The 12,879-nt window shown below is 34.6% G+C and overlaps 1 protein-coding gene, 1 long non-coding RNA gene and 1 other non-coding gene across 3 annotated transcripts in view; 2 read left to right on the top strand and 1 right to left on the bottom strand.

The window, feature by feature from the left end:
• Positions 1-12,879, top strand: part of LOC128208965 (thyroid adenoma-associated protein homolog) — a 97,061-nt gene that overhangs the window by 19,000 nt on the left and 65,182 nt on the right. The gene's annotated exons all lie outside the window — the stretch shown is intronic.
• On the top strand, positions 229-369 carry LOC128210037 (U4 spliceosomal RNA). The gene has a single exon (XR_008257104.1). It is a non-coding gene; the product is annotated as a U4 spliceosomal RNA (small nuclear RNA).
• LOC128208970 (uncharacterized) lies at positions 5,663-12,876 on the bottom strand. The gene is made up of 4 exons (XR_008256921.1): positions 12,608-12,876; positions 7,183-7,242; positions 6,759-6,833; positions 5,663-6,439 (listed from the first exon to the last, which is right to left on the bottom strand). It is a non-coding gene; the product is annotated as an uncharacterized LOC128208970 (long non-coding RNA).

Below are 12,879 nucleotides of genomic sequence, written 5' to 3'. Positions count from 1 at the left end.
TATTTAAACATGTAATAAAGATGTTCACATGTGTCAATTGATGCAAGGGGATTATAACCACTTTAAAATACACAAAATACAATCGTCGTTGTAAAACACGACTTGATATTGGTTGTCTGTAACCAAACACAGGCGGAAATACGACATGCTAACGTTTAATGATAACTATTTAACACGCTATCGGTACAGATTGTACGAGATATAGACCAGCGATGAAACTGTGTTGATAGCTTTGCGCAGTGGCGGTACCATAGCCGATGAGGTTTATCCGAGGCGTGGTTATTGCTAGTTGAAAACTAAACTCAATACCCCGCACCGACGCCCTGAAATATGGGCGGCGAGCGCAATTTATGAACGCTTCTACGGGAGCTCAATATTCAATAGCATTTACATTTTCAAGTGAACAATGGAATGTGTCTCGTCGTAGGTTTTATCTATTAAAGCGCTGTTTCGCGAGTGTTTGTGTATGCAGTGAGTTTAAAGCATATGCCGTTATATGCCCATTTATTTTGCTTGATTACTTGGACATTTCAGTTGTTCGGGGCAAGGGGTGAAAAAAGTATCGGATACCTTTTTATTATATCTAACGCAATATTACTCATACTGCCAACTATGCTGTAAATATAGCATAAGATGAATGGAGCGTGGGCACTTCCATAAAGCCGTCAATTAACATTTAATGTGTCTCAAATAAAACAAAGTGGCCAAAAGAGAAAAAGGAAATAAACATTGACAGAATGTTGAAACATTTCTGTTGTATTTCACAAACAGTTTGCTGACGTCATGATTTTAAGAAAGGAATTGGCAGAGTCAAATAGTTTTACATCTTCCTTTTCATTGTCGATTATATCTACTGTTAAACTTAAAAAAAACACGTATAACAGGTGTAAAACATTCTGAATTCATTTTCGATTATAGAACCAATAGTTTTTTCCCTTTTAATCAAATTGAATATCTATATGGCATAATAAGCACCGATTTCAGAAGATATCAGACTCTCATAGCATCTATATCGACAGAAACGAAAATACAACACTATTGATTAAAGATGGAATTAACCACATAAACGACACGTCTCTTCGGGAAAAAAGTAGAACCCAAACAAAAAATAATATTCTGTACGCAACCAATTCATCCAAACAACAACATCATCAATGTGTATGTATAAATATATAGGTATACATGTGTATGAGTGCGTGTATATATAAATATATAGGTATTCATGTGAATGAGTGCTTGTATGTATAAATATATAGGTATACATGTGAATGAGTACTTGTATGTATAAATATATAGGTATACATGTCAATGAGTGCGTGTATGTATAAATATATAGGTATACATGTGAATGAGTGCGTGTATGTATAAATATATAGGTATGCATGTGAATGAGTGCGTGTATGTATAAACATATAGGTATACATGTGTATGAGTGCGTGTATGTATAAATATATTGGTATGCATGTGTATGAGTGCGTGTATGTATAAACATATAGGTATACATGTGTATGAGTGCGTGTATGTATAAATATATTGGTATGCATGTGTATGAGTGCGTGTATGTATAAATATATTGGTATGCATGTGTATGAGTGCGTGTATGTATAAACATATAGGTATACATGTGTATGAGTGCGTGTATGCATAAATATATAGGTATATATGTGTGTATAAGTGCATGTATGTATAAATATATAGGTATACATGTGTATGAGTGCGTGTATGTATAAATATATAGGTATACATGTGTATGAGTGCGTGTATGTATAAATATATAGGTATATATGTGTGTATAAGTGCGTGTATGTATAAATATATAGGTAAACATGTGTATGAGTGCGTGTATGTATAAATATATAGGTAAACATGTGTATGAGTGCGTGTATGTATAAATATATAGGTATACATGTGTATGAGTGCGTGTATGTATAAATATATAGGTATACATGTGTATGAGTGCGTGTATGCATAAATATATAGGTATATATGTGTGTATAAGTGCATGTATGTATAAATATGTAGGTATACATGTGTATGAGTGCGTGTATGTATAAATATATAGGTATACATGTGTATGAGTGCGTGTATGTATAAATATATAGGTATATATGTGTGTATAAGTGCGTGTATGTATAAATATATAAGTAAACATGTGTATGAGTGCGTGTATGTATAAATATATAGGTATACATGTGTATGAGTGCGTGTATGTATAAATATATAGGTATACATGTGAATGAGTGCGTGTATGTATAAATATATAGGTATGCATGTGTATGAGTGCGTGTATGTATAAATATATAGGTATGCATGTGAATGAGTGCGTGTATGTATAAATATATAGGTAAACATGTGTATGAGTGCGTGTATGTATAAATATATAGGTATGCATGTGTATGAGTGCGTGTATGTATAAATATATAGGTATGCATGTGTATGAGTGCGTGTATGTATAATTTAGGTATGCATGTGAATGAGTGCGTGTATGTATAAATATAGGTATGCATGTGTATGAGTGCGTGTATGTATAAATATAGGTATGCATGTGTATGAGTGCGTGTATGTATAAATATAGGTATGCATGTGTATGAGTGCGTGTATGTATAAATATAGGTATGCATGTGTATGAGTGCGTGTATGTATAAATATTGGTAAGCATGTGTATGAGTGCGTGTATGTATAAATATAGGTATGCATGTGTATGAGTGCGTGTATGTATAAATATTGGTATGCATGTGTATGAGTGCGTGTATGTATAAATATAGGTATGCATGTGTATGAGTGCGTGTATGTATAAATATAGGTATGCATGTGTATGAGTGCGTGTATGTATAAATATAGGTATGCATGTGTATGAGTGCGTGTATGTATAAATATAGGTATGCATGTGTATGAGTGCGTGTATGTATAAATATAGGTATGCATGTGTATGAGTGCGTGTATGTATAAATATTGGTATGCATGTGTATGAGTGCGTGTATGTATAAATATATAGGTATGCATGTGTATGAGTGCGTGTATGTATAAATATAGGTATGCATGTGTATGAGTGCGTGTATGTATAAATATTGGTATGCATGTGTATGAGTGCGTGTATGTATAAATATAGGTATGCATGTGTATGAGTGCGTGTATGTATAAATATAGGTATGCATGTGTATGAGTGCGTGTATGTATAAATATTGGTATACATGTGTATGAGTGCGTGTATGTTTACATACAAGTATGCATGTGTATGAGTGCGTGTATGTTTACATACAAGTATGCATGTGTATGAGTGCGTGTATGTTTACATACAAGTATGCATGTGTATGAGTGCGTGTATGTATTAATATTGGTATGCATGTGTATGTGTGCTTGTATGTATACATACAAGTATGCATGTGTATGAGTGCGTGTATGTATAAATATAGGTATGCATGTGCACTTGTGTTTGTGTTTCGTGTGTGGTTTAATGGGAGCTTTTGGGTGTTGAGTGTTATTGTTTTTATAAATATGTTTCTTTCATGCTTTTCGATGAAATATGGAGTTTTATCAGTGAAATAACAACAGTGAAAATATTTCACTGCAAAACCAGGAATGAAAATATCAACTTTCAGAAATTGTAGTTACTTTCCCTTGATCAAAACAGAACATTTCACTTTGAACCAGAAAATATTTACAATTTAAAGAAATGTTACGCAAGTAAAAACTAATTTAAGATATATTTAACTTACCGTTAACTAGAAAGATGGTTATCCCGTTTTTCAAACGTTTTTTTTTTTTTTATCTTGAAGTTGAATGTTTGAACATTTGTTTTCATACCAAACAAATTACAGACGGAAACAACTGTTCGAACATAAATAGAATGTTATTTCATCGTTTAAGTGTATTTTGAACTGTTTGTCGCCACTCGTAAAAATATGTTTTCCTACGGCACTCGTGAAATAAAATACGATCTTACACTGAAATTAACAAATATCCTCTATTTATCCTAACAAAATGCATCGAATTGTTGTATAGGTTAAAAAATTAAAACTGTACGCTGATAAAAATTATATGTGACTTGAAAATAAATGAGAAACAAACAACACGTAACATCCAAGGAAGAAAAAAAAAACATATTGCGTTAAATGAAATGACTATATATCCATAAAGACAAACTTTCCTATCGTGAGTATATAATCGACGTTAATTTACCCATCTTGTTCATGCCATTCGTATTTTCTTGTTTGTTATCCTCAAAACCGTACATTATTCAGTGCATATACATAATCTTATATAATAAATGTCAAGTTTACACGTATATATACGTATTCCTTCCAGCCAAGCTCCTTTTGAAAACCATAAACTGATATATCTCATTTTACCCTATTCTTACATGCTTCACCTTCCCATTCAAAATGGTTTAAATAGTGTTAAATTGAATGAATTTAATATATTTTAACTGGGTCCAAAAACAAATCCTAATCCCAGATTTCAAGTAAAGATATGTATACTGGTACAGTATGCTGATTAAATTAGTATCCACATTTTATTTTGTAAATGAGGAGTGTAAATATATGAAAACACAGGAGGGCAGAAACGAATTATTTTCTTATATTTACAGATAAGAAAATAATTTGTTTCTGCCCCCCTGTGATATGAATATCTATAATAAATATTTATAAAGTAAGTATATATGTGCTTTTGTAACCCTAATTGCATAGTTGTGTGTAACCAAATGGTCTTATTTAACCCTTTTTGAACAGTGTGGCAAATTATTTGACAGAACTAGGTCGACGTTATATTCTATACACGCTCACGGTCTGACCACTGGAATCTATACACCCCCATTGAAATGTCGTAAAATATATGAAAATTTCTTATCCACATTTTTTGAGATTTCAGATAATAATTAAGACAAAAGATGACAATTTTAAATAAAATAAATACTTTGCAAGGAAATAAACAATTATAGCTCACTGTTCCCAAGTTCGATCGACATTGGAATCTATACAGCTACACCGTAGGACAGACAATGGAGTCTTTTCAACTCCAACGTAGCACTAACATTGGACTGTATACAGCTTCATATTAAGACAGATATTGGAATCTAAACAGCTTCAAATTTGAGAGATCTTGGATTCAATACAGCCTAAAATTTGGACAAACATTGAACGTTATACAGCCTCAACTGAAGACAAACATTAGAATCTATACAGCCTCAACTTAACAGCCTCAACTGAAGACAAACATTAGAATCAATACAGCCTCAGCTTAAGACAAACATAAGAATCTATACAGCCTCAACTTAAGATAAAAATTAGAATCTATACAGCCTTAACTGAAAGCAAACATTAGAATCTATACAGCCTTAACTTAAGATAAACATTAGAATCTATACAGCCTCAGCTTAAGACAAACATTGGAATCTATACAGCCTCAACTGAAGGCATACATTGGAATCTATACAGCCTCAACTGAAGACATACATTGGAATCTATACAGCCTCAACTGAAGACAAACATTAGAATCTATACAGCCTCAGCTTAAGACAAACATTGGAATCTATACAGCCTCAACTCAAGGCAATCATTGGAATCTATACATCTTCATTGGTGTCTATACAGTCTCAGTATTGTCTTGTACATATACAGCTTTTAAAAAGTATTTAGCAACAGCTTTGTTTCTTAGTGTTTTATTGATCATATACAATGTATTATATAACATGAGGTACACTAAATGTAGCAATCACATGCAGGGAAACCCTTAGATATTTTGTAAGAAAAATGTTGAGTTCTCTGTAGCCACTCTATATGTATATGCATAAAGAACACATTTTACAACAAAAAAATATATATGTTTTATCTTGAAGGCTAGGAATGGACATGTACATGTACCCTATGACACCAACACAATATAATCAAAATAACAACACATTTAAATTTGTTAAAATGTTTGATAATATACGAATGGGTATTCAATGATGAGTATAATAAATACAGTTTAAAATGGTAAAACTAAAATGACCCATTCGGTCTCGTTTCGTACAGAAAAATGATGAGAATGAAGGTACACATAGTGTCAACATAAATACATACTATCCCCAAATAAGAAAATGTTATGATAAAGGTTGATTACTCACCACTTAACCTCATAAAAATACAGGTAGTTACAAGACAAATTTCAAGTATGTGGATGAAACAAATGGAACACATCCAAGTTAACTGAAGACTCTGACTATGTCTGGATTTATCTTATCTTGCACTGTCAAAGAATATTTTTTCCATATCCATGTTTAATGGAATATCATTACTATTAATATAGATATACATTATTGTAGTGCATACTTGTTATGTAAGTTAAAATAAATCATGTTCAAATAACAAAGGAAACACATCCAAATTGTCAACTGTAGTGTGAACTTCATTATTTCTTTACTTTCTATGTTAAGAGAACCTTTCTTTCTATTCTTTGCCTGAAAAAAATAAATAATAAAGATATAGATTAAAAGCATCCCCATTTATCAAAGATCAGCAGTTAGAAATTTTTTTGGCAATCTTGGGCATTTATCAGTTCATATGCAATACAGGAATAAATGCTGTTAGCAGGATATTACAAGAATTTCAAATGTATAAAAAACATTTTTGCATAAAATTTAGTTGTAGAGGATCTTTTAGGATTATGATATAGTAATACTGGCAAATTGAAATTGGAATACATGATACTTATTTCATGGCAAGATTTAAAGTTTAAAACAGTATTCACATATTTAGAAGAAAACAAATACAACATACATATTATCATTCTTCAATGCTGCATGCAAATCCTTATTCACCACCTCCCAAACACCATTTTTCCATGAGTACATACTGCAATTAAATCATAATATAAAAGAAAATTCTATGAAAAATCTTTCTTTTGTTGATCACCTTCAAAAATCAAAGTCTTAAAACCTATTGTGCAAATATTAAGAAGTTTTTTTACAACAAAAGTATGCTATATGGATTGCCTGTACGGTAGTATTAGGCAAAATATATTAAAACATACTTTGTGGTTTGCTTTACTGTCATAATATTATTTCAAAGTCTGAAGCAAATAAATATTCCTAAAAATCCAATAAAGAAAAAAGTCCAATTCTAGGATCACAATACACATAATATCGTATTGGAAATCATGATTAAAAAAGAAGGTGTTTTAAACATTTCTTGTTAACATTACCTGACAATAAGACTCTTTCCTGCCTTCCCTCATCATATTGCTCTCAACAATCTGCATAACCTGAAATTATATTTGAATAATGCAATACTTGATTCATTGAAGAATGATAATATGTATGTTTATAACTCGGTTATGCGTTGAATGATTGAACAACTTCGTAGCTTCAATTACGATAACTTTTAATGAGCATGTCCTTTTTTTTAAAACAAGGGAGCCAACTCTTGCATAAAAGTATAACGGAAGGGACCGTACTTAAACTACGGTATAGTAATTAGTATAGCCAATACTGTTACATCCTTTTTCCTTTAACATTGAATGTAAGAAAGCTTACTGCGGAATAATCTCACACTGAAATGAAGTTTAAATTTTACAAGAAATACATGATACGCATAAGCATAATAGTTCAAGTCTGTTATGGCTATTGACTAGATTAATCACCTTTAAAGAACATTTAAAATAAATTTGAACTATCAATATGTACATAAGTTAACACTTAAAGAGTCTGGTGGTAAGAACTGTCCTAGAAAGATCTTTACTAAGCACTTAACACTGGTGCTGGAATATTGAATAAGCACTTTGTCTCTTTAAGGATCTTATAAAATAATTATAGAAATGTATTATGCTTCACTTGTCAATTAAATCAAGACTTAACCTTACTATCTTTCTTATCTAAATTTTTAAAGTATATATTTCTGATTGGATTCTTATCAGACTGTGATACACTCTCAAAGTGAAGTGTCCTAAACTGTCTTGTGACTTATTTCACATAATCTTTAAATCTTAGCGGAACTTTAACTGTCCGTCCAGAACTAGTTTGTTTGGCCTCGTTTGGGAAACCACAATGGTCACTCGTCCCTGGCTCAGCAGCAGTAGTATTGGACCGATTCGCTTCAACATCTGTCTGCAGGTCGGGTATAGGATCAGTCTGCACCGGACCACTCGGTTGGTCAGAAGGATCGTTGTCGGCCCTAGTGAATTTCTCTCTCGATTGCCGAAGATGTCTTCTGTTGCGGTTGATAGTGGTACCATTTTCTGTCATTACATCGTATGAGCGTCTTTTCGGACTGTTGACAATCAAGCCTTTTTCCCATTTATCTCGACTGTTCTCAGGCTTGATTCTTACTGTTGTACCCATGTCTAGTCTTGGCAGAGGTTTTGCTGATCTGTCATAGTAAAACGATTGTTTTGCTTTGCTTTTGTCTAGATTTGTTTTCACATTTATTAGCGTTTTTGGCCTCAGCAGACTCTCTTTTGTGGGTAATAGTGTTCTTGTCTGCCTGTTCATGCTTTGTTCAGCTGGGCTGTATCCTGTAGACTGCAGAGGGGTATTTCTCAGGTTCAAAAGGGCTAACATTGGGTCAGTATGTGAATGTTTACACTTTTTGATGAGAGATTTTGCTCGTTTTACTGCACTTTCTGCTTTTCCATTCGATTGAGGGTATCTTGCAGATGAGGTCACATGTTCAAAATCCCACTGTAAAGTGAACTGTTTGAACTTTTCTGATTTGAATGTTTGAGCATTATCCGAAACTAACTGGTTTGGAATACCATGACGAGCAAAATGTTGCTTAAGTTTGCCGATGACACATCGCGATGTCATATCTTCCAGTTTGTCGATCTCGAAGAAATTACTGAAGTAATCGACTGTTACCAAGTAGTTATTATCATCCAAGGTAAAAATGTCTGTTCCGACTTTGGCCCATGGTCGGTCTGGTACATCATGGTTTAGCAATGGCTCTTTGCATTGCTTTCTGGCAAATGACTGGCACGCTTCACATTTCCCTATGAAATCTTTAATTTCAGATGTCATGTTTGGCCAAAACACACACTGCCGCGCTCGGTTGAGGCATCCTTCTACCCCAATGTGCGTGTGAATTTGGTCCAAAATGTCTCTGCGCATACATCGAGGTATAACGCACCTTTCACCGCGAAATATAATGTTGTTTTCTACAGAGAGTTCATCCCGAATATTGAAGTATGGCTTTGCTTCTGGTGGCGTTTCTTTCGAAATCCAGCCGCATTTGATTTGCTCAATAACTATTGCTAATGTTGGATCCAGCTGGGTGGCTGCTCTAATTTTCTCTTGACGGCTTGGAGTGACTGCTAAGAAATCTGTCAAACAGACCGTTTCAACTTCTTTCTCAAATTCTGACTGCACGGACAGTACTTCACCTAAGCTTGTACTTTCACAACTATTCTGTAGATACGCTCTCGACAGAGTATCAGCAATGTGCATGTCTTTCCCTTTCTAGATGATCTCAAAGTCGTACAGCTGTAATCTTAATAGCATTCTTTGAAGTCTCTTTGGCGCTTTATGCAATGCTTTCTTGCTGATCGTTTCTAATGGCTTGTGGTCGCTTTCAACAACCACTCGGCGCCCGTATGTAAACTGGTGAAATTTTTCAAAGCCAAACACAACAGCAAGTAGTTCCTTTTCTATTTGAGCGTAGTTCTGTTCCGTTGACGTCAGTGCTCTGCTTGCATATGCTACTGGCTGGCCTTCTTGCATCAGTGTCGCACCAAGACCGGTTTCCGACGCATCACACTGTAGAACTGTATTCAACCTGGAGTCACAGTATCTCAGGACTGGAACATTGCACACTGCTGTTTTGATGTTTTTGAATGCTTCGTCATGTTCATGTGTCCAATTCCAGATTGCATCCTTGTGTGTGAGCGTGCGTATAGGCTCACATATATCACTCAAGTTGCCAAGCAACTTTGTGAGGTAATTCACTACTCCTAACAGTCTCTGGACAGCTTTCTTGTCACTTGGTTTCTGCATTTTCATGATTGCTTCAACTTTTGCACTATCTGGCTTAACACCATTTTCTGTAAGTAGATGTCCAATGAACGGCATTTCTGTTTTGTGTAACTCGAATTTGTCTTTGTTCAGCTTAATGTTTCTCTCTTTACACCGTTTGAGCAGTTTCTCTAGTTTTCTGTCGTGATCCTTCACTGCGTCCTGGAAAGTTTCGCCTTTTCCATATATTAGAATGTCATCCGCTATAGGTTTAACACCATCTAGTCCTTCCAGATTTTTCTCTAAGAATTGCTGGAAATATTCTGGGGCTGGGGAGATTCCAAAAGGCATTTTGTTCCATCTGTATCGTCCGAATGGCGTTTCAAATGTTGTTAAATAACTTGATTCTTCGTCCAATTTGACGTGCCAAAATGCATTTTTCACATCACATTTGCTGAAGACTTTTGCTTCACTTAGTTCTGGTAGTAAATCTTCAATGATCGGCAGGGGATAGTGGCTTCTTTTAAGAGCTTTGTTTAGTGGTTTGGGGTCTATGCAAATTCTTAATTTACCACTTGGCTTTTTTACTACAACTAGGCTGGATACCCAATCTGTTGGTGTTTCAACTTTGGTGATGATGTTAGCTTTTTCCATTCTTTGCAATTCACATTTCAGTTTCTCTTTTAAACCTAATGGAACACGTCTGACTGGCATTTTCACTGGAGTCACCGAATCATCAATTTCTAGATGTAGTTCTTCTTCAAAAGTACCTTCGCCTTGGAAAACATCACTGTAATTGTTCTGGATCTCTTGCATGTGCAACTCATTTTCCTTTTCTACATGACAAATGTTTTCATATTGGATTTTTACCAGTTTCATTCTTTGGATGGCAGCAAGTCCAAGAAGTGGGGCAAATTCGTCATCAACAACGATAAACTCTACCGTGTATCTGTCATAAGTCTTTGGGTTTTTGAGTGTCAATTTACATGTACCATACGTTTTCATCTCAGACCTGTCATACATTCTAAGCGTATTTGCTTTCAATTCAATAAGCTCTTCCGGCACGTATGTTTTTGGAATGAGGTTTGCTGTTGCTCCACTATCTAATTGGAACTTTACTGTTTTCTGAACATTGACGACAAGCATGGAGGCGAAAACTTTGGACCTTGTTCCATTGCTGAGTGTCATAATCTCAAAGTCATTCTCACTCTCCGAACTATCGTCAACATCAAATTGTCTGACATGTCTTTGCCTGTGTGATCTCGGTTTCTGCTCTATTTGTTGACATTCAGACGCGAAATGATTGTATTTCCCACATTTCATGCATTTCTTCCCAAAGGCTGGGCATTTACCTTTTGTGCAGAATTTACCACAATATTTGCATTTATTTATGTTTGGCGTTGGGTTTTTTGTCTTAGGTCTATACGTTTGCTTTTGTTTCACGTACTGCACTTCCTCTGTGGTACCACTTGCACCACTCATTGATTTGACCTTTGCTTGTGTTGATTCAGCAGCTCTGCATATGTCAATACACTTGTCAAGTGTTAGCTTATCCTCTTGCAGAAGTCTTTTCCGCACACTGTTCTCACGTATACCTATGACAATGCGGTCAGTAATCAAGCTCTCGGTGAGATTTGCATACTCACAAGTCTTTACTAATTTTCTCAGCCTCGAGACATAAGTGTCAAATGTTTCATCTTGTGTCTGTGTGCACATATTAAAATTGTACCTTTCATATGTGACGTTTGTTTTTCCAATGCAAAATGTCTCAAATTTCTCAATGACTGTTTTAATTTCAGTTTTCTCTTTCTCTTCAGCAAAATGAAATCCATCAAAAACATCCATGGCTTCTGGCCCTATGCATGTCAATAGAGTTGCGGTTCTGAGTTTTTCATCCTTTTCTGCGAGACCTGCCGCTATTTCATAGTTATTCCACGTACGCTTGAACTTTTTCCAGTTGTCACTGATGTTTCATTCCATGTCAAGTTTAGGTGGAAATGGGATCATTGAAGGAACAGCCATGGCTAGTGGTATTGTTGTGGGTGGGGAAATTCACGGCTCGATGCTTTGCTCGTTTATAATGTTCTTTTACCTTCTGTTTCAATTTGACTGCGTATTTCAGAGAGATGCATGCCTTTACGATCCTCTGGCCACTTCTGATACCATGTTTATAACTCGGTTATGCGTTGAATGATTGAACAACTTCGTAGCTTCAATTACGATAACTTTTAATGAGCATGTCCTTTTTTTTAAAACAAGGGAGCCAACTCTTGCATAAAAGTATAACGGAAGGGACCGTACTTAAACTACGGTATAGTAATTAGTATAGCCAATACTGTTACAATCAACTATGACTGTAAGTCTTGGTATAAAACCTTCAGTTCCCACAGTCTTTGATATTCTTCATGATATATTACAAAAAGAAAAGGAAAATCTTTACTGTGCATGATATCTGATCTGCTTTCATTGCCACAATTGATGAAAATAAAATTTGGACAAATGGGAGCAATTCTCTCAACTAAAATCTGACATTGCATTAAGAATGTTATGCATCAGTCAATTATAACCACAAACACTTGACAAAGTACCATTATGAACCAAACATACATAAAATAACATTCAAATATTCGTCTTTGATATTTCAAACGTCAAAATAAAATCATATATCTTTTACTGTTAGCATACTTGATCCCAATCCTTTCGTACCACAGTGACACATCATGGTGACGGAGAAATTAAAAAGTTGACTTGAAGCTGTTTATCCATGTCGACATATTGGAAGTCCAAGTTATAATCCTTAAAATAGCTATTATACAAAAACGGGAGCTTAAAGGGCTATCCGGAAATAAAACTAGTTGAAATGGTCGCAGGCAACAGTTTCATGGTTTACTTTACGGAAAAATTTAAGGGTGTATAGATTCCAATGGTCAGACTGTGAGCGTGTATAGAATATAACG

The sequence above is a fragment of the Mya arenaria genome, chromosome 11 (assembly GCF_026914265.1).
Source record: "Mya arenaria isolate MELC-2E11 chromosome 11, ASM2691426v1".
Taxonomy (NCBI): domain Eukaryota; kingdom Metazoa; phylum Mollusca; class Bivalvia; order Myida; family Myidae; genus Mya; species Mya arenaria.
Note: the sequence above shows the minus strand (reverse complement) of the source record. Positions and strands in the feature narration are given on the sequence as shown.